At 45.6% G+C, this 21674-nt stretch overlaps 1 long non-coding RNA gene across 1 annotated transcript in view; it reads left to right on the top strand.

Moving 5' to 3' along the window:
- The window catches only part of LOC144827433 (uncharacterized), a 247837-nt gene that overhangs the window by 137548 nt on the left and 88615 nt on the right, over nucleotides 1-21674 (top strand). Inside the window, exon 2 of the long non-coding RNA XR_013610184.1 lies at nucleotides 20188-20314. This is a non-coding gene — a long non-coding RNA (uncharacterized LOC144827433). The remainder of the gene's footprint in view (nucleotides 1-20187; nucleotides 20315-21674) is intronic.

The following is a 21674-nucleotide window of genomic DNA, read 5'->3' as shown; positions in this document are numbered from 1 at the left end:
TAATACTAAAACTAGACTACACCTCACTTACTTCTACCCTTGTACTAGACCTAGGTTAGGTACACCGGGGTGGGCTTATTTTAGAAGCACCAGTTGAGTACTTTTAGTCATTATTTATCACTGTATGTATTTTATGCATTTTATGTATCTTATGGCTTAGAAACCATATCATGCTTTTACAGTACTATTTTATAATACTCTTCGTATTATATGCTCTGTACTTTACAGCAAATATTACGATTGCAGCAGTTCATTTCTTATGCTTGAGAAAGAAGACTGTTCAATAAATACCCTTTTATTGAAAACACCTGTCTCTTTATTTCTCTGCACCTCTGGTGAAACAAAGCATGCACGATTGACTGAGTGAAATAGCTATCTATTGTTTCCGTGATTCTAGAGATATATTTCTTGGGGAACAAAGTTGTCATGTTTTAAGCGGTTGTCAGAAACTAATCCCTTCTTGTTTATTCGAGAAAGTTTCTAATGACCTCTGAGCTAGCTGGCACACTCACAATTAAGTTTAGTATATTCGGTAGAGACCTAGTTGACTTCAGTCCTACGTCTAAACTACAGGATACACTATTCCAATGCCAGAGCCTATTGGGAATATAGGAACTACACTGCACAACCACACACACAACCACAACCACACACACATCCACAAACTACAACCACACACGCAACCATACACTTGCCCACACACACAACCTCACACACAACCACACACCACACACACAACCACACTCACAATCACACACACAACCACACACACACAACCACAAACATACAACCACACACACAACCACACATACAACCACACACACAACCACAACCACACATACAACCACAAACACAACACACACAACCACACACACAACCACACACTCAACCATACCCACACACATAACCACACACACACAACCACATACACAGACAACCACACACACACACAACACCACACACACACAACCACAGACACACTCACAACCACACATACACCTCAAAGATTTTATTTAGCAAATCTGTGAGGGGGGACCAGGGCTTCCCTTAGGTTAATAAAGAGCTCATTAGGTAGAGCTTCAGGGCCTGCTGCCTTCCCTCTCTTTAAACCCCTAATAACGTCTTCTACCTCTTTATTTGTGATTTTGGCATTTAGGTCATATTTCTTCTCTTCTGATAATATTGGGAGGTCTAACCCTAATATCTCGGTATATAGGTCTCCCAAGAAAGTTACAAATTCCTGCATAATCACCGAGTCCTCGGAGCTTGTTTCCTGCAGATTTCTGGGCTGGATACCTTCTATCTTGTTTCTAGTTTGGTCCATTTTTTTTTCCATGCCAGCATCTTGCTGCACCCTTCTCCATATTCATAATGGGACAATTTGCTGGCCTCCCATCTGTCTCCCACAGTATTCTCCAAAATGTCTGTGAGAGCTTTTTTTTTTGTTGACCTGTCAGCCTCAATTTTTTGATGATACAGTTTCTGCTGCTAATTGTATGTCAAGTGTTTTTATGGTATCTTCAAGTTGGCATATCTCTTGTTTTGTTTTCTTTGATTTATATGCTGCTGTGCTTTACAGCTTTCCTCTGGTTACTGCCTTATATGCCTCCCAGGTGACTTGTATAGGAGTGCCATTTTTAGGTCTCGCATTCGCAGCACGCATGCGCTGCAAAGGCAAAAAGACCATTTCCGATTGGTTTGGCTTTTCAGCCAACCACGTGCACGCGTTCCATTGCCTTCAATGGCAACGCGTGCACGTTAGGAGATTTACTTGTGGGAGCGCGCGCCACCAGATGGTAGCAATTATCGCTCCCGCAAGTGAATCACGCAGGCCATCCCCCCCTGCCGCGCGAGCTCTTGTACCAAGGATGTGGTCACCTGAGAACTGGCACACTATACACAGTTTGTTTTCTATGGCTGTAAATACTTTTTCGCTATCTTGTGAAAACCGGACGCAGCAATAGCCTCATCTCGTAAAAGACTGACGGCCATGTCAGAATGGTGTGTGCGTTCCAGCCGCAGCAATCAGAGCCCACACTTTGGTCAATAACGAGAAGAAAGTCTGCCTATGTGTTGCGCACGATAAGCAATACAAATCTTATCTATATATTGCATTGGAAATTCTAACCCAGGATGGATGGTGCCACAAAACTAATACTAATATTGTTGGGAATGTAAATTTTGCCCACGCGACAGCCAACTGAGGTCACAGCTAAAAGGAAAGCTGACTTTTCTAGATGTGTTTAGCGTAATCGGTGAACGCCCGCAAGCGACTTGGTAGCTGGGTTTCTCGCACATGCGCAGAGAGCGTTAGCCCCCATTGGGTGTTGAAGCTACAGCTGAGAGACACTGCTCGTCTGTCATGGCCGGCCATGGGGGCTCGGGCCCCAGTATCCTGGAATACTTCGGGGGAGAGGATGGCTACCGTCGTTGATACTGCCGAAGCGAGACCGGGAATATGTCTAAACTGTGGCCTTCAGGTAAGGGGAAAAATCCTTAAATATGGTAACTGAGCAAATGGAATTTTGGTTGCATTAGCGCGCAGGCAGAGAGCATCTAAATTCACGCTCTGAATAAAAGGCGTTTTAAATGTCGCAACAAATTCAAGTTTAATGCCTGCCGTGGCTTGGTCGATAGGCGTTGCACAACACACACGCCCTCTCCGTCCCGGCGACATGGTTTGCATGGAGTGCTCTTGCACCATACACCCTCCTAGCCCGAGGTAAGGTTTGCATGGTACAGCGGCTAGCACTCTTGCAGCTGTCTGAAGCGGCTCGTGCCTTGCCTCAGCCGGACAGGGCCTCACCCTCCTGGGTCAGAGAGCGTTGCCCGACCGGGACAGGTGGCTAGAGCGACAAATGGGTGGCAGCTGAGCACGTGAGAGATGCAGGATGTTGCCGCGCCGCTCCCATTGGCGGACCAGTTTTGTTTCTGGGCGTGGCGCACGACTCGCACGGCTGGCTCCCGGGTGATTGCGGATGTCCCTGGTGCGTTGAATTCTGCAGCGGGCTGTCCAGCTGCCTCCCGAGACCGCCAGCTCATGCTGGGGCTTCTGCGCCCCTCCCTGCACGTCCAGACTGCTGCGGCACTGCCGGGAGCTCGCACAGGTGGGTGATACGGATGATTGGACCTGATGCGTGACTTGGTCCCCACCTGGACCAAATTTGGAGCATCTGACTCTCATTTATTGCTTGGGGTACAGGTGGGTGCTTTGGCACGTCATTAGTGACTAATGTCATGGTTCCCCTAACCTAAAGTTCTTCATTTGAGTACCATGTGTGTAAGTTATAACTACTTGGCTACGATATTCGTGTCAAGGCTGATATACTTTTGTGAACATCAGCACAAAACTGGTGTTTCCATTCCACTCTTTGCAATATAATCATTAAAATAGCAAACACCATAAGATAGCGCTGCAAATGGATTTTAGAGTGGTACAAAAGGTCCCCTAAATGTGTGAAAGAAGGCAGAGGTAGAATGATCATTATGTTAAACAATATATAGGATTCAATTTCACCAGTTCTTAGCCTTTCCAGGATCCAAATCAATTAGAAATTGCATGTGTTTTTAGGTCTCGCCTTCGCAGCGCGCATGCGCTGCGAAAGGCAAAAAGAACCTTTGTAATCTTTCCACATATCTGATGAATCTGTGTGCTGTTAAAACTGTGGCGATAACATAGAGCTTTATTATAATCCTGTTATTTTAAACCAAGAATGACAAGTTCTTGAAATTCTTTGAATTTAAATTTGGTGGTAGAAGTTAAATTCTTAGAGATGTTAAGACCACCAAAGCCAAATTGGCTGAGTGTCCTTAAGGATGTACCCTAGGTTATCATATTCAGTACATTCTCTCCAACTCCTAGGGGCAGTGGATTCCCAAAGATTGATTCCCATGTCAATAAGAAGCAATGGCATGCTCGTCCAGAGTGTGATGGAATTCATTTAACGGTCTCGTGCCCAGTGAAACCATTAACCTGCCACTTGGGTAAATAGCTGAGCTGACAGTCTGTTAGTAAAACGATTGTTCAGCCATTAGTCTGAGGTGTCATGACTTCCTCTGTAGAAGTTTGTAGTTGCACAGCTAGTAAACAATATCTGTAGAACCCTAGCATCCTTAGGGTTATACACCCACTGCTGCCCTTTCAAGCTAAGGTTCAGTTACAGATTGGTGCTGTCCTAGACTGTTCGCTATTTCAGATGGGCACAGTACAGGTACAGATTTGTGCTTCCAGTGGTGTGCAACTAACCTGTGCTTCTGTCAGTGTGCTGATTCTATCCCCGCTTGTGTTTGTGAGCAGCTTCTATCCCTGCTTGTGTTTGTGAGCAGCTTCTATCCCTGCTTGTGTTTGTGAGCAGCTTCTATCCCTTCTTGCGTTTGTGAGCAGTTTAGACCTTCGATTTGTGGGCCCGGCACATGAAAAGCTCCTACACGTAACCGCAGTCTAGACCTTCAATGTGTGGGCCTACCACATGTAAAGCTCCTACACATGACTGTACCCTAGATCTTCGACGTGTGGGCTTGGCACATGTGAGGTTCCTACACATGACCACAGTCTAAATCTTTGATGTGTGACCCTGGCACATGCAAAGCTCCGGCACATAACCGCACCCTAGACCTTGGATGTGTTGGCCTTGTATATGCGGAGCTCCTACACAAGACCGCAGTCTTAATCTTCAATGTGTGGACCCAGAACATGCAAAGGTCCTACGTATGACCGCAGTCTAGACCATCGAAGTGTGGCCTGGCATACATAAAGCTACTACATATGACTGCAGTCTAGACCCTCAATGTGTGGCCTGGCACATGCGGAGCTTCATGAAAATGATAGAATGCACTCCTTTCTCAAATCTAAACAATTGCTTTAATGTGCGCTCTTTAGGCAGGTTTTTGCGTGCAGACTAGTTCATGCTATGCCACAGCAGCATGTTTCAAATGGTTCCTTTACAAATGGAGCGTTCATTACGTTCCAGACACGCCGCACAGCAAGGAAAGTAGAATCCAATTTTCTTCAATATTCCATTTATTTTATCCTTATTTCAATCAGGATTTATTCCACAAGTTCATCGCATCTTATGTCATTTTTTATATAAAGACGACATACATCCCTTGTTTCTCTGATACTGAGGAAATGTCTATCCAGACCTTTTCCGAGGCATGTGGGATACACTATCCCAGGCAGCATTGTTTAAAATTACCCAATGCATTTTGGGCTACTATACAGCCTTTCCTCAGGGGTAGCTGCAAAGTTAACAAGCATTGACATAGCCAATTGGCCTCGCATTTGGGACCTTATAAGTGTTTGGCCATGCAACAGTTGGTGTTGTTGAACTAAGGATATTCTGCTGCAGAACTAAATACTTATAGAGCCCAAAAAGCGAGACCTATTGGCTATGCCAATGCTTGTTGTTATTTTGGAAATAGAGATCTGTTTCCAGTTTAAGTGCTTCTATATTTTGTGGGTCCGCTAGAATTATGCGGTCAACTGTCCATCCTGGGAGAGTGGTGTTTTGTATCATGTGAATTTTTAATAATACTGCTGAGTGGTCGGATAGGTGAGCAGGCAAGTGTTCCTCCTTCTGTGTGCTATCAACTAGGCTTCTATCCACCAAAAATTAATCTATTCTGGACATCAGTCCTAATTTTTTATTTTCAAATGTAAAACCTTGCCCTTTGTCTCCTTTCTCTTTCCAAATGTCGGCCAAACCCAGATCTTTTATATAGAACCCCAACCACTCCCTCATTTTTAACAGGTTTTCTTCTCTACTCGGGGGGAGACGATCCATCTTGGGGTCTAAGATTATGTTGAAATCACCCCCATGATTATCGGGGTGGCCACCAATAATAGTTGCGTATACAGTTTTTATAGATGGACTGTGTTGTCTGTATTAGGCCCGTAGTAGCCGGCTATGGTGTATTGTTTGTTGAATATTCTTTCTCTGGTAACCAACCATCTTCCTTTCCTGTCAACTTCCACGGACTCTATTCTTACTTTAATTGTTTTTTTAAATAATATGGCTACTCCTTTAATAACGCAGTCCTTATTTGTACAGACAAATGGGTCCACCCAACTCAGGGCCCGATGTAGGTGGCCCATTACCAGTCGGTAAACCCGAAAATCTGTAAATTTCAGGTTTACCAACCGGTATTGAGCCATTTGCTATGTAGGGGTGATTCTATATTTACCGAATCATCATTTACCGATTTGGTATTTACCAAATCGGTAAATGACATGTAGGGAGCACTTTGAAGAGTGCTTCTGTGCTTTAAGGATTCGTTATTTACCACCAACTATTAATTGGTGGTAAATAACGAATACCTCTGTAAATGCAAATCTGTGCATTTACACCCGTACCATGTGGCAGACATACATGCCCTTGGGGCATGTATGTGTGCCACATGTGCACACAAGCACTATTCAGGGGTGCAACAGGGTGTCAATGTGACACCCTGCCACCCTTGACTCTTTTCTCATGGAATCAAGTGGTTAGTACATATCAGGGGTGTTCTGATCGATCTGGGCTTACGAGACTTGTGGGAAGACCCAACAAATGCAAGGTTCCCACCCAAGAAGTTTTTAAAGGAACAGTACTGGAAATTTGTGGCTGTTAAGATCTTCAGGACCACAGCTCCTTGTTCATTGACCGGTGTGTTTATGGACTTTAAGGAGGGACTGCACCTGGAAGACTTCTGGGATGTTATCTCAAAACCCTTAGATCGCAAACTTTATTTCCAAATGAGAATTGGTAGCTTACCTGTTAGGGCTTTTACTAGCAAGTGGTCCAGGGGGGATAAAGCCGGCTGTCCAGCATGTCCGGCACTTTCTGAGACTGTTGGTCACTTACTATTTGAATGCCCAGCGTATGCGGCCCCATGACGAACATAGCTACGCCCATTGTGCAGGCTGCTGGGCACGGTCAGCGGCCTGGCTGCAGTTAGAATAATATGTACTTGTACAAATATGACTGTATATGTGGCAGTGGCAACATTTTTGGGGTGGGCATGGACCATCAGAAGTAGTTTGTTAATAGATTAACTTTTCCTCTGGTGATTATCAAATCCCTTATGATGAAATGTTAAATAATTCCTTATGTAAATATATTAGTATTATATCACCTACATTTTTTAAAGGGAAAGAATTTGCTCATTTTTAAATTTATTTATCTGTTTTAAATTATATTTTATGTGGATTTTATGCTTTTATGACAATCGCCGAATAAAGCTTGCTTGAACTTGAACTTGACTCTTTCCCTATTTTACCGAATTGTTATTTACCGATTCGGTCATTCACACTCATTCCTATGGGCCTCCAGGCCCAAAGAAATGAATGGTAAATACCGATTCGGTAAATACCGAATCTTAACAATTCGGTAATACTTTCCGAATTTTTCCCTACATACCATTTACCGATTCTAAAATACTGAATCGGTAAAATTTGGTATTTTAGAATCGGTAAATGTCCCTCAACTACATATGGCCCTCAGTCTTTATTATTTCTTCCAATTAATTTTTCAAAAGATGCGTTTCCTGTAGTATTATAACTTCACTGTCTATCGTTTTCAAATATTCAAATATTCTCCTTCTCCTGCTTTTAGTTCTGAGGCCATTGACATTCCACAAGAGTATGTTAACTGCTGCTGCGTCTCTCTTCATCTAGTTTGTTCTTTTTTCCTGGGGTCTTCCTACCTTCCTACTAAATTGCCGGCCCGCTCTCCTTCTTCTTGTTTCTTGAGGACTTTTTTTTGTTTTTTTCCCTAGTTTGCTCCCCAACCCTGTGTTTGAATTTTTGTTTTGTTTTTGTTTTTGTGCTTGTTGAAACATCCCTCCCTGGAGAAGCCTGCCTTTTCTCTCTTCTTTGGGCAGTATTGATAGCCCTCTTTGAGCTCCTTGCTCGCCATTTTGCTCTTATATATTTTTCTATTGTTGTTCTCGCATTTGATCTCTCATTTGTTCCAGGAAATGCTCGACCTCCTTTGGCTCCCTGATGTTATGCATTTTATTTCTCCACATAATCCTTAGGGCTGCCAGGAACTTAATTTGTACTGTGGCCCTAAGAGATCTTAGTTCCTGCATCTGCTGTCCTAGCTCCCATTGTCTGTCTAGGGTTGCCTTAGAAATATACGATCGGATTCTGAAGGACCATTCGTCTTTGTTGTAAGAGCCCTTCTTTAGGGCCTCACTCAAAATCTTTTCCTTGAGGGTGAAGGTCGTAAAATGTATCAGTATTTTCCTCAGGTTCTTCCTCATCTTGTTTTTGCCGAAGGGGTCTCGATGTACCCTCTGTATGTCCTCTGCTAAATCTGCTGCTTTTACCAAGGGGAAGTACTCTTCAAGGAGTAATACTATGTACTTTTTATGTCTTCTCCTTCTCGGCCATCTGGCACATTCAAAATTCTCAAGTTATTCCTCCTTGCCTGATTTTCTAAGGATTCTATCTTTTCATTAATGCTTTTTTTCATTTGATTTCAGATCCCTGATCTCCTTCAGGTTTGACTCCGCTTTTTTGCTCAGGAGCTCTACTGCTGCCTCTTTTGCTGTCACTCTCTCCCCCAATGCATTCAGCTTAGTGTCCAGCATTTCACAAGCCTCTTGAATCTTGTTTTGGTTAACCTCAGAGTCAGCGAATTTTGCCCTTGTTTTTTCTAACATTCTTTCTAGGATCTGATCAGTTGAGTTCTTAGGGGGCTCGAGGGGTTAGGATTGCTGGTCAGTGCACTCAACACCACCTAGACTATCCGTACCTGCAGCTATGCTGATGGTGGTGGGCAGTTCTGCTGTGTTATCTGCTGTTATAGGTAGCCGTTGTGGCTCTGACTCTGCACCCCCTCCATACTCTCCCTGATCCCCTTACTCTTAATGATGTTATCCTCTTGGGCTTTAGACGGGAGGTCCCTATAGTGTTGTGATTCGACCAGTTGCTCTTGTACCTGGACCTTGAAGAACGATCTAAGGGAAGGGTGACCCTGACTTTAGGACCTGAAACCCCCCCTGCTCCCCCTTTCTCATTCAATTGCTTCCTTTTGGCTTTGGGGGTGGGTGTTGTGGTCCTTGCCTGCTTTTTAGCTTTCCTTTTTGTGCTGTGGGGGCTATATCGGGGGGCGACAGGCTGATTGCTCTCAAGGAACTGCCTATTTCTTAGGCAGTAGCTTGTGCATTTGCCTTGCTCTCTACCTTGCTCCTTGCCTTGCTCAATACCTGCCGTTGTTGCTGCCTCGGGGGAGCAGGAGGTGCTCGAGGTCTCCCCCCACTCCTCACCAGAACCGGGCACCCCTCCTCTCTGTGGCCACGCCGTTCTCTTTAAAGTGACACCCCCTCAAAATCACCCCGACCCGCTTACCCTGATCATGCGGTAGACCTCACAGCCTTTATCACAGTCTTTGGGCTACAGCAGTCCGGAGCATGCAGGGTGCGCCGCGGAGTATACTGCCCGTGTTCCCTTATGCAGCGTCCTGTTTTCATTTAATCCTGTGGGGAGGGAAGATTTTGCTTGAGCTGCAGTCGCTCTGTTCACGCTACCCTGGAAGGAAAAGGAGAGCCTGGCGACCACCGTCCGGTAGTTCTGATGTGCTGCAGAGTCTTCCGCCCACAAGCCGACATATGCGTGGAGCGCTCTGTTGATGATTAACTCCGTTCTCCCGCCGGGTTCTCTCAGTGCGGTAAGATTACCATTTGACTCCACTTTCATAATATGTAGATCTGTTTTCAGCATATCTTCTTGGTGCATATGTCAAGTAATCGGGCATTTCCTGTATCAGTTACTGTGGATTTCTCGTTATCTCTGCCGGTGAGCACGGAGCTCCCGAACGGTCAGTCTAGCCGGCCGCCATCTTCTCCCCCCTCATCTGAATACCTGTTGTCAAAATCTTTGAGGAGAAAGGAGATCTTCCAGACTCCTGGAATGATGCAGTAATCAATATCTTACTAAAACCAGGAAAAATCCGGTGAAATGCGAGTCGTATCGGCCTATATCTCTACTGAACTGCGACTACAAGATATGTACGCAGATCATGGCAAAGAGGCTAGGGAAAGTAGCTGGAACCCTAATTGATACCGACCAGAAGGGTTTCGTGAAAGGGAGACAGATTCAAGAACTGACCCATGAATTAAACGTAGTGATAGTTAGCCACACAAGAAAAGATGCCCTCTTTCCATAATCACCTTCGATGCAGCCAAGGCATTTGATAGAGTGAATTGGGCATTTTTAAACAGTGTCTTGGATAAATATAATCTGAGGACTATACAAAGTTCCAAGGGCCAAGATACTAACTAACGGGAACCTCAAGGAAAACATAACGATAAAGAGAGGCACGAGACACGGCTGTCCCCTATCTCCCCTACTTTTTAATCTATACATCGGACCCCTTGCACAAAATATTAGAAATAATCCGGACATATCCCCCTTCTCCTATCAAGGGTGGGAGAAAAAAGTCGCTCTGTATGCAGACGACTTAATGATCTTTACAAGTGACTTTGCAGGTTCTTTTAATATTATAGACGAAACCTTGACAAATTTTGGGAGGGTATCGGGATACCAGACCAACCAGGCAAAAACAGAAATTATGAATTGGAACTCACATATCAATACCCATCTTGTTGAGGAAAAGATAAGGTACCTAGGCATAGAGTTGGTCAGAGACTTGGATAAAGTGGCACAGATACATTTTAATAAAATTTCTGGCGAGGTCAGGAAACTACTTAAGGTATGGGGGGTCTTCCTCTGACCTTTCTGGGGAGATCAAATATAATTAAAATGTCAATCCTACCCAGATTTACCTACATTTTTAGATCCATTCCATTAGAGTTTAAGAGGGAGTCAATAAAGAAACATCAAGGGGATCTGAACAGTTTTATTTGGTCATCAAGGGGGACAAGACTAGCATGGACTAAACTAAGAAGGAAGAAAGAACAAGGTGGGATAGCAAGTCCAGATTTACTTGAATACTACAGAGCCTTTCAATTTAAGTATATGAGGGTCATATTGAAAAACTATGAGTACTATACAACCTACCTACAAGCAATGACTGGGAGTGAAGGACACTTTCTATACAAATTTGGCCATCCAAAATTTTTTTAAAAGGTGAAACTAAAGGTCCTCCTGTCAGCAGAAAAGCTATGGTACCACATAAGAAGTACTTTGAAGATACCATATTATAGCGAATTCGCCCCCATATGGGAATCACCAGGTACCCCAGACTGTCTCAAAGACAGGCTTGCCATCGCGTTGAAAACATCTGGAATACTCAAGTGGGGCCAATTGATGATTGAGAACAACATTGTTGACTGGGACCAATTGACAATAACAACAACCGCCTCCCTATCAAAATTGAAATTTTAGCAACTTACTAGTTGGGCAAAAACTTTAAAAGAAAACAAAAGAGGAAATACTGCATTGGAGACAGAGATGCAGGAAAATGAGCCCTTAAAAAAAAAGAATTTTTTTTATATGACTGGGCCCTCATATTAGCGGGCGAGGAGGACTTCCCAATTCCTGACGCGACCTGGGGAGAAAATATGGCGAGTATCTATGGAAAAATGTTGGTCCATTGTAAAATCTGTTGCTATAAGGAGAAACCATTTGTTTACCACTCACAGAGCCTATTAGACTCCGAAGTTCAACGGGGCAAGAACGAAGAACTGCCCAAAATGTGGTATGGCGAAATGGGACACTCACCCTGAAACTTGTTTTTGTTGGTCAGAACTCAATGGGACACGGGCTTGCTTGCCCCTAATTGCTGCAAGGTGCACTCACCGGATTTTTGCCCGCAATCCTCCTGCTTGTGCCGGTTCCCGGGACTACATTTCCCAGGTTTCCCGGAGGGGCACATACCATTGACGTCACACTAAGCGCCGGACGGACGCTTCATTCACCTCGGCGCCTCCCGCGGCGCGGGACGCTCACCCTGAAACTTGTTGTTGTTGGTCAGAGCTCACTGGGACACGGGCTTGCTCGCCCCTAATTGCTGCAGGGTGCACTCACCGGATTTTTGCTCGCAATCCTCCTGCTTGTGCCGGTTCCCGGGACTACATTTCCCAGGTTTCCCGGAGGGGCACATACCATTGACGTCACACTAAGCGCCGGACGGGTGCTTAAATCACCTCGGCGCCTCCCGCGTCGGGGGACGTGCGCGGGCGAAGCCCGGTCCAAGGGCGGTTCCGTCCGTGCCCGTCAGAGCCCAGAGGAGGCCGGGCTGGGCTACATCTCTAATCCCTACGGCAGAATCTTCTAAGACTGTAAGACTGTTTATATTACTGGGACCACCAGTGTTGATTGTTGTGTATGGTAAACTGCCCAAGTTTACCCTTGGGGATATTTCTTTACTCACAAGTCTGAAGTTATGAGCAAAAGGAAGGTCGGGGATAGGGTGGTGGGCACACTTGACGCTTTTTTAAATTGAGCAGAATCGGTTTTGATCCATGAGATTCAGGCAACTGAACGCAGGCTCACCCTGGAGCCAGCTCTATCTAGGGGAGGATCGTTGCCCTGTGCCCAGCTACCTGTTCTACAAACGAGCACTGAAGTGAATCGCTCTGGTGATAGTATTTTACCTGACTCACTGGACGAGCCATCCAAGACCCCGACTCCTGATGCTTCATTGCTTCAATGCAGCACTCAGAGCCCGGCCATGGTCAAAATTAGGGGGAGAAAAGCATTAGAGAGGGTAGTGGCTGCACCACCCAGTAAGAAAAGGAAAGGTCGTTGCCCAAATAAGCAAGCTGCAATTGTGGCCGCAACTGGTACTAAAGGGGTATATGCTTTTGGGAACTCTGACGCTAATTCTCCTACATGTAAATCATCTGCAAGTACCAATGTGCAGCCTAACATACAAAATCTGTGCTTATTATTAAAGGACCAGCTAGCTGCTCTTATCGAACCTATTCTTAAAAGGCTTGCTTCAGTTGATGAGAGGCTCAACCAAATTGAAAAATGTTTCTCCTGTAGTAAGCAAAGGATTTCTGTTACATCTAGACTACAGGATCATGGGGGTGTTTCACGTAACCTTACAGAGGTGGATGCTAATGTGCAACTGGATGATACTTTACATGCACACATAGGTACCGCCCGGGCCTCTCATGTGCCGGGTGCTGTAATACCAGTCAAGACGAACCCAATTAATGACATCAGGGCCCAACCACAGCAGCGGAAGGAGGTAGTGGGTAATGGGCTAAGGGTAGATGAAGGGTTAGTAGGGAGTCTGTATTTGCTACCTAGTCTCCACCTCCCCCCCGAAGCTACACCGTACACTATCATCCTAGCGAACGTACCCCCACTCCCAGAAGGTACTCGTGAACGTTGGTCTAATCTTAAAAATAAAGCTCTTCACTGTCTAGGGAAAAAGATCGGCAATAGTAAGGCATTGTTCAATGAATTTAAAATGGTGAGGCGCATCAACTGGATTGGTCATTCACATAAGACCCTGGCGGGTGACTGTGTGGTATTGAGTTTCAGGTCACCGTCTTTTGTACAATACATCTTAGAGTTGGCTGCCCACCATCCACCCTCCGTTGATGAGATAAAAATGTTACCCCTGGGTTATTTCTATAAGCCTGGTAGGACCCCGCGATTTAAGAAGACCTGGGTCCCTCATAGGGCTTTTAGCTTGGTTGACCACCCCATTCAGATCGGTAATCGTTTTAAGCTATTATCCACTCTAGAGGATAACTACTGACTGAGAGGAGGTGTTACTCTCCCATGGGCTGAAGAATATGGGGTTTTGAAGATGACGGGTGGGTACCCACCCGGCTCTCATAATGAGCTGGGTGGTGTTAGTAAATCTACACAGGTTATTGTTACTGGTATTGCAGGTATTACCTGCCAGAACCCGAATCAGCGAGTGATTCCTGCTGACCATGAGGATAGCCCAGTTGCAAGCCCCCGTCCTACAAGTCCTTCTGCAATCCTATCCTTGTGGAATATCGCTGGCTTGGAATCCAAGCTACTCTTACCAGACTGGGCAAGTTTTATAGAGAAAACGGACATATGGGCTTTTCAAGAAACTTGGGCAGTGGAAGGAATCTTTCGCTTGGGTTATTTACATTTTTTTAAACCAGCAGCTAAGGGACCAAGGGGAAGACCAGTTGGTGGGCTGACTATCTGGGTTCGCCAATGGGAGGGGTTAAGGGTGGACGAGGTTCCCATCAATAGCCCTGACATTATGGCTATCCGGGTTAGATCACAGAAGGGCCTTAACGCGCTTATATATAACGTCTGTGCGAGGGGTCTTCCGGGTGGTAGGAGCTCCCAAATTGTTGTAATCCTGGAAGGTCATCTTAATCTGGAGGAGGAAGTTAGTTATCGGATTATTGCAGGTGACTTTAATACATGCTTTGAGCCCCTTGACCTGGATGATGGTAAGCTCACCGAAGCTGAGGATGAATTGTGGGGAATTCCACAGCTGGACTTAAAGCCCATAAGGAAAGGGTCCATGACCGCTCTGCAACTGAAGGGGTTGTGTCTCGATAAGGGTATGAGGGCGGTCAATGGCAGGACACAGTCCGATAGGCTGGGAGAGCAAACGTTTAACAATGGTAAATCTGGTAGCCGTATTAACTACATCATAGTTATTGTGGATGTGAGAAGTTGGCATGGTATATGATGTTCACTTTTCTAGTGAGCACCTTGCACCAGTCCAAACAACCCTGATGGTGATGGTTGTAAAGTCAACCTTATAGACCAGCTATCCTAGTGGTAGCATGGACAAAGCAGTCTTAGGCTAAAACTTCAGAGAGCATGTGAAGCAAGCTGTTTTACCATATGTAACCCCTTTAATACCAAATGAAAGAACACCACACAGGTTATATATAAAATATATATGTATTTATTACTAATACAACCCCTCTGAACTCTTTATGAGGTTAGAGGACAAAGCACATAACAAGATCCTTAATTATCATGCAATAAGTTGCACAATATACAGTAGGGCCCTAGGGGCACGTAAAACCATATACTAAAATAGTGGTATAAGAACCACGTCACAGACAAAGAATAGGCCTAGGGCCTAGGGAATTGCTGGGGCTACGCTGTACTACCAAGAGTTAGGAAGCAGGAGGCCCACGGGAAACGTGCGCAGTGTCTACACACACACGCGAGTTACCATAGGGATACAATGGGAACGAAAGAATTGGAAACTAGTTCTTTTAGGACACTTCCGGATGGACTAGGAGAAAGCTACTGAAAACTAGGACACTAGGATAGTCAATACCCACAGGAGCACCGGAGTACTCGCGTTCCCTCACCCACAGGAGCCGGGTGCATAGGTGTCAAAGTGTGTCGGGTTTCGTCGCTGAATCCTATGGAGACCTGTGAAAAGATGCTGCTTGCGACCAGGAGAGAAGTGTCCGGTTGGACCCAAGGGTGGATTGAGGATGAAGAGTACCTGAAAGCAGAGGGGACAGAGTCTGGGTCACTAGTCAGTGACCAGGAAGGAACCAGGCGATGTCACGGAGCAATCAGGTTATGTTGTGAAGCTTGTCTCTGCAGCCACGTGCACCAGGAGGCGTCGACGACGACCAGGAGCTGGATACGGACTGTCCCACAAAGGATCTCGCTGTTGGTGGCGTTGGCTTCCGGATTGGAGTCAACAGGCCTTGGCAAAGGCAACCCACGCAGGAATCGAATATTCGCTTCGAGTTAGACCAGCAAGGTCTATGGAGCTTCTCCTTTGCAGGGAAGCAGGGGCCCATCTGGAGCAACCAGGCAGGCAGTTCAGATTCAAAGGTTCGTTGTCACAGAGGCCACTAGCCAATGGGCAAGTAACCGGACTGACGCGACGAGCTCAAAAACACAAGTAGGCCCCACGCAGCACTCGTAGAGTGTGGAGGGCTGTGCGTCGGTGCAGAAGGTGCTCGGGGCTGGGGCTTCTCAATCCCCAATGCACAACTTCGAGGGTTCCTCAGAAGCTGCACAAGTAGCAAAGAGCAGGCTTTTCAAGATGGCCGGTCGCACTTCTCTCGCCACCTCCACGGGTCTCAGCTTTGCTTTGGCTGTGGATCGGAGTCAAAAAAGTCTGGAAGTCTGGCTCTTGTCAGACTCTGTGCGCGGGCTCCAGCGGGAGCGTCGACAAAGTAAACCGCAGATCGCTGGATGGTGCCTGTTTGCACAGGGTGGTCACTCCTTGACCACAAGGGAGATTCTTCAGTCTTCTAGTTGCAATAGAATGTCGAAGTTCTAGAGTTTCGTTTCAAGTTTCAGTTCAGGATAAATCTAAAGTCTCTTGACTCAGCTACTACCTATATACCAATGTGAGGGGCTGGATTACCTGCTAGGTCCCTCCTATGGGTGGGACCAGGGAAGGGGGTGGTTACACCCCTTTCCCTTTGTCCAGTTTCGTACCAGAGCTGGGGCTGGAGTGCCCCAGAAACGGTTTGAACCGGGCTATGCATGGGACTCCTTGAGTGCCCCAGGCAGTGTCTCATTTCATTCAGCCCTCCCTGCTCCAATACACTATGGCCTGTCTGGGGTGGTGCTAGCACCTCCCAAGATAGGAAACCTATTGTCCAAGCCTCCCTCGCTGGAAGGACTCCCAGCAGCAGGAGGTCAGACTTGTGCCTGTGGCAGCAGCATCCATTTTGTGATGCTGAGGCTCTGGTTAACTCTAACTGGGATTAACAGGAACAACATGTCTTCTCCCTCTAGAAGGGTGGAATGCTACCCCCGTTGCCAGAACTGGTGAGGGGGTAGTATTCCAAAGCGTATGACACCTTACACGACATGTTTTGATAATACCAAACCAAAGTTAACATTCAACCGCGAGGATTATAATGCACTTAAGAGTATATGGTATGGCTATATCATAGAACAGCTATAAGGACATGGTTCTGAAAGCTGCAGACAGGCTCAGCTCATGCTAGAGCACCATCTCACATAAAACCAAGCACTCTGCCTCCAGGATTGTTAAGGCCTGCCATAGGAGTGACTTATAGGTGCATATGTGTCTATATATAAGGTTAGATATAGGTATACTATATCTAAATCAAAGGGTGATTACACCCCCTTGCCCCAGCCTAGTGATCATCCAGTTGTGTCAATTTGGATGGCCAGCCAGGGGTGGCATAATAAATGCTGCAGCCCCTGGTAGGCCTTGGGTGCACCTATGCCCTGGGTACCTATGGTGCACTATACAGGGGCTCACAAGGTGACCCAACATCCAATTAGGTATGTACCTAAAGTACATGGAGTCCATTTTACAGTGAGAGCAGATAGCCTGGGGCCCTGATTAGCAGGATCCCAGGCCAACTAAGTCGAAAATCAGCTAAACACTAGGCAAAATATCTGGGGTAACCATAGTCAGGTATCCACCTTCCTACAGTGGAGATGTGGCCGGATATTTTAGATATGGTGGTTGTGAGTAGGCCGGAAAGCGATCACAACCCCTTGATTCTGTCAGTTAATGATAGTAGTTTTAGTAGTTTTCCCGCATGTGAAGCTGCAACAGCTCAGGAGAGGGTAATTATTACCAATGACCGAAGAAGGGTTCGGTGGCCTAAGAAAGCCACTAATGAAAGGATCCGGGCCGATATTCGGGACATGGCCTCAAGCACCATGTGTAAACTTAATAGCTGTGAGTCACAAGAGGTCCTCAATGATAAAATGTTGAGCCTCCACAGTGATCTTTTTTTGGGTCTCAAAAGGTATTTCATTAAAAATCTTCCATGTAGCAAAAATAAAGTACAGAGGCCTAGCACATGGTATAATAACAACTGTAGGCAGGCCCAACAAGCCCTGGTGGTAGCTATTAAATATAGATCATCTGATACTATCAAGAGATGAAGGGCTATTTATAAAGCCGTGCAGATTTACGCCAAGAAAACGTGGGATGAAGACCGCTGGAGGGAGTTGCTACAGGCATGTGAAGGTTGTAACATGACCCACTTTTGGCACTTACTTAAATGGGGGAAGTGCCCGCAACTATTGACACCCACCAACCATGTTGAGCCACAGCACTGGGTAACTTATTTTGAAAACCAATTTAAGATCCTGGATGGGAACGCCAAGGTTGCTTTGCCCCCCAGATGTGATGCTCCATTGGTTTTTGCACATAGTGAAGTGGAGTCTGTGCTGAAAATGATTCCGAGTGGAAAAGCCCCCGGGCCTGACTGCATTCCTGCAGACCTATTCAAGTACGAGCATGCAATATGGGTCCCATATATAACTGTACTAGCAAATACCCTAGCTAGTGGCGCATCAGTTCCGGATTCTTGGTTCGGAGCAGAGATCTTACCGATCTTTTTATCGACTGATTTGCTTAATCGATGCGGTGCAGAAAATAATAGCACGTCTAGTACTTGGGAGATTACAGAGTTGGATGACCGAAGCTGATATCTTAACTCTTCTTCAGGCGGGCTTTCGGTCGCATATAGGGACCCTGGATCAGACATTTAGATTTGTGCTATTGTATTGGAAGGAGGTCTTTCTAGGAGGGGGCATGCTTTTTGCGGCCTTTGTGGATCTAAGATCCGCTTTTGATCTAGTGCCAAGGGCTAAACTATGTGAAGAACTTTTGGAGCAGGGGATGCCTAAAGAATTGGTTGCAATCTTGGTTAAACTCCACGAACATACCTATGCTCATGTCCGCGGGGTTAAACCAGGGGAGGTAACCGATAGGTTTGAGGTGTGCAAAGGAGTCAGACAGGGGTGTGTGCTGGCTCCCACCCTGTTTTCATTTTTTATTAACGGGGTGGTCAAGTACTTTGCTAACTACCCGACTGACGCACCAACACTTGCTGGCATGAAAGTCCCACTGCTCATGTTCGCGGACGACACCCTACTCATATCTAAGACGAGACAGGGATTACAACTAGCACCGTCTCGTTTTGAGGTGTTTTGCCACAAACATGAGCTGGAGGTCAACGTGGGGAAAACCAATTTCATGATGCTCCATGGGTCAAGGCCGGTTAGAGCAAGGGTCCATATGGGAGGTGACCCTCTGGAGCAGACACCTGTTTTCACGTATTTGGGTGTCACTTATAGTGATAAAATGAGTTGGAAGCCCCAAATCGACATGCTAGCTTTAAAACATACCCAACTAGGCGGCGCTCTGGTTAAAGTGCATAGACAGTCCTTAACCAAGCCAATTGCCCTACTCGTTAAAATCTATGGCTCTAAAATTCTGCCCGCAATTTAGTATGGTGCCGAATTGTGGGGCTTCAGCAATCTGTCCCCACTTACTGCTGCACAGAATAATTTTTTGAGGTCGGCTGTAGGCTTACCCCAATCTTTCCCGCGCATTCCCCCACTGTTAGATCTTGGTTGCCAGGCAGTTGAGGACGTGGCACGCTACAGACCCCTGGCATTTTGGCGACGTCTATGGACCACACCGGAACTTTCTTCATATGCCAAAGCCATGATGGAAGTTAAAGGGCTGGATGGTTCCCATAAGATCTCCTGGCTGGCTGAAATCAAGTCATTATTGACAGACATGGGGATGGGGGAACTTTGGGCTAATCCGGATACAGCTGTGCTCCCATCTAAAAAGATCTATAGTGCTGTGTACTGGGACATGATTAAAACCAAGAGGTACTCTTCCCAAGTAGGTAGTTCCTTGACAGCAACCTTTCTTGATACTAAGGACGAACCCTGCCAGGAAGTGTACTGGGATGTTATTACGAAGCATCTAGATCGCAAATTGTATCATCAGCTCAGAGTAGGCACACGATGGTTATCTAGTAGATGGAATCCTGCTGGCAGTGATAAATGTGTATTTTGTTTAGATCACATTGAAACCATCGATCATTTTTTATTTGTTTGCCCCGCGTACCAACAACCCAGGCGCGTATGGTTAAAACCTGTTTGTATGCTTATGGGAGCAAGATCAGCACAGGTTGCAAGCAGAATACTGAAAAATAACACCACTAACCCAGATGTAATTGGTGTAGCAAAATTTTTGAGTTGGGCATCGGTCCTTCGGATCAAAAAGGGCGGGGCTTAGTCTGTAGGATTGATCGACTCTATGGCTACCCGAAGTAAGAACTATAGTTGGGCAATACTACAGGACTTGCGACGCTCACTGAGATTCTAAATTAGAGATATTTTAGCTATGTCTAATGCTATTGCCTATTTGCACATTTAATTCTATTTTAGCATTTTTTTAAATATTTAAGTACCTGTGTATTACTGGATTTTAGAAATAATCTAATTTCTTAGTTTGTATATGATTAATTTTATTTTGTATGGATTTTGTATTACTGTTTTAGATTGTCTTTAATGTTGAAGAATCGCAATAAAGACTTATTGACTTGAATTGACTTGGTATGGAGAAAGCAGACGACTTGCATATGTTTCAGCAGTGCCCTCAGCTCGACAAATTCTGGCAGGAAGTGGGTAAGACCCTTAGAACCTTACTAGAAACACCATCTGATGTAAGTATTGACCATGTTATATTTGGGGCGGTCCAGCCAGAGTGTCTAGTTAAGCTAACTAAGAAACAAGAGAATTTACTCTTTTTGTTAATCCTACTGGCAAGAAGGGAAATATGCATCAAATGGGTAAGTCCTGTACCACCCACACACGGGGAATGGGTCACTTCAATACATAGAATAAACAAACTGGATAGGAGGGGGAAACCAAGTAGGAAATATAACTTCTGGGAAATCTGGGAACAGTTCAACCTAGCTAGCCGGTAATTGCAATCTTCCGGAAAACTTACTCTGTGTTGTTCAAAGTCCAATGATTATGCGATGGCAATAAATAAACTGGCAGAATGCCCGTTTGAGTAGCCAGGATGGCTAGTTCCCCCCTTCAGAAACATTTATTGGAATCGGTAATGGAAATCAAGGGACCTCCCCCAAAATCAATGGGAGACACCCCGGTCAAGCCACGGAAATATGGAGCACTGAAGGTTTCAGAACGAGAGAGGCCGGTCCGCGACAACTCCTTACACAATCTATTGCAGAATGAGAACAAAAAAATAAACAAACAAAAAATGACCACACATACAACCACACGTACAACCACACACACAACCACACACAACCACACACACAACCAACCACACACACACAACCACTCACACACAACCACACACACAACCACACACACACAACCACACACACAACCAAACACACAACCAAACACCCAACCACACATACAACCACATGCATAACCACGCAACCACACACACACCCACACACACACAACCACACACAACCACACACACACACACCCACACCCAACCACACAACCACACACACAACCACAAGCACACACACATAACCACACACAAAACCACACACACAACCACACACACAACCACACACCCAACCACACACAACCACACACACAACCACACACAGCCACCCACAGCCACCCACACACAACCACACCCAACCAAACACACACAACCACAAGCACACACACAACTACACACAACCACAATCACAACACACACAAACACAACACACACAACCCCACACACACCCAACCACACACACACAACCACAAGCACACACACCACCACACACACAACCACAAACACAACACACCACACTCAAACACAACACACACACAACCACAACCACACACACTGCTGTATAACATTTTTGGACCCTATTGTAATTTTCCCAATTCATGCCCTTATATAGGTATAAATCACCATATCCTTATAAGGGCATAGAAATCCTAACCATATTTAGACATAGCTCATGCAGTCCAAATATGGCAGGGTTACTTCCACTAGTTCCGA

The sequence above is a fragment of the Lissotriton helveticus genome, chromosome 4_1, assembly GCF_964261635.1.
Source record: "Lissotriton helveticus chromosome 4_1, aLisHel1.1, whole genome shotgun sequence".
In the NCBI taxonomy this organism is placed as follows: Eukaryota; Metazoa; Chordata; class Amphibia; order Caudata; family Salamandridae; genus Lissotriton; species Lissotriton helveticus.
This window is presented reverse-complemented; position numbering and strand designations above follow the sequence as displayed.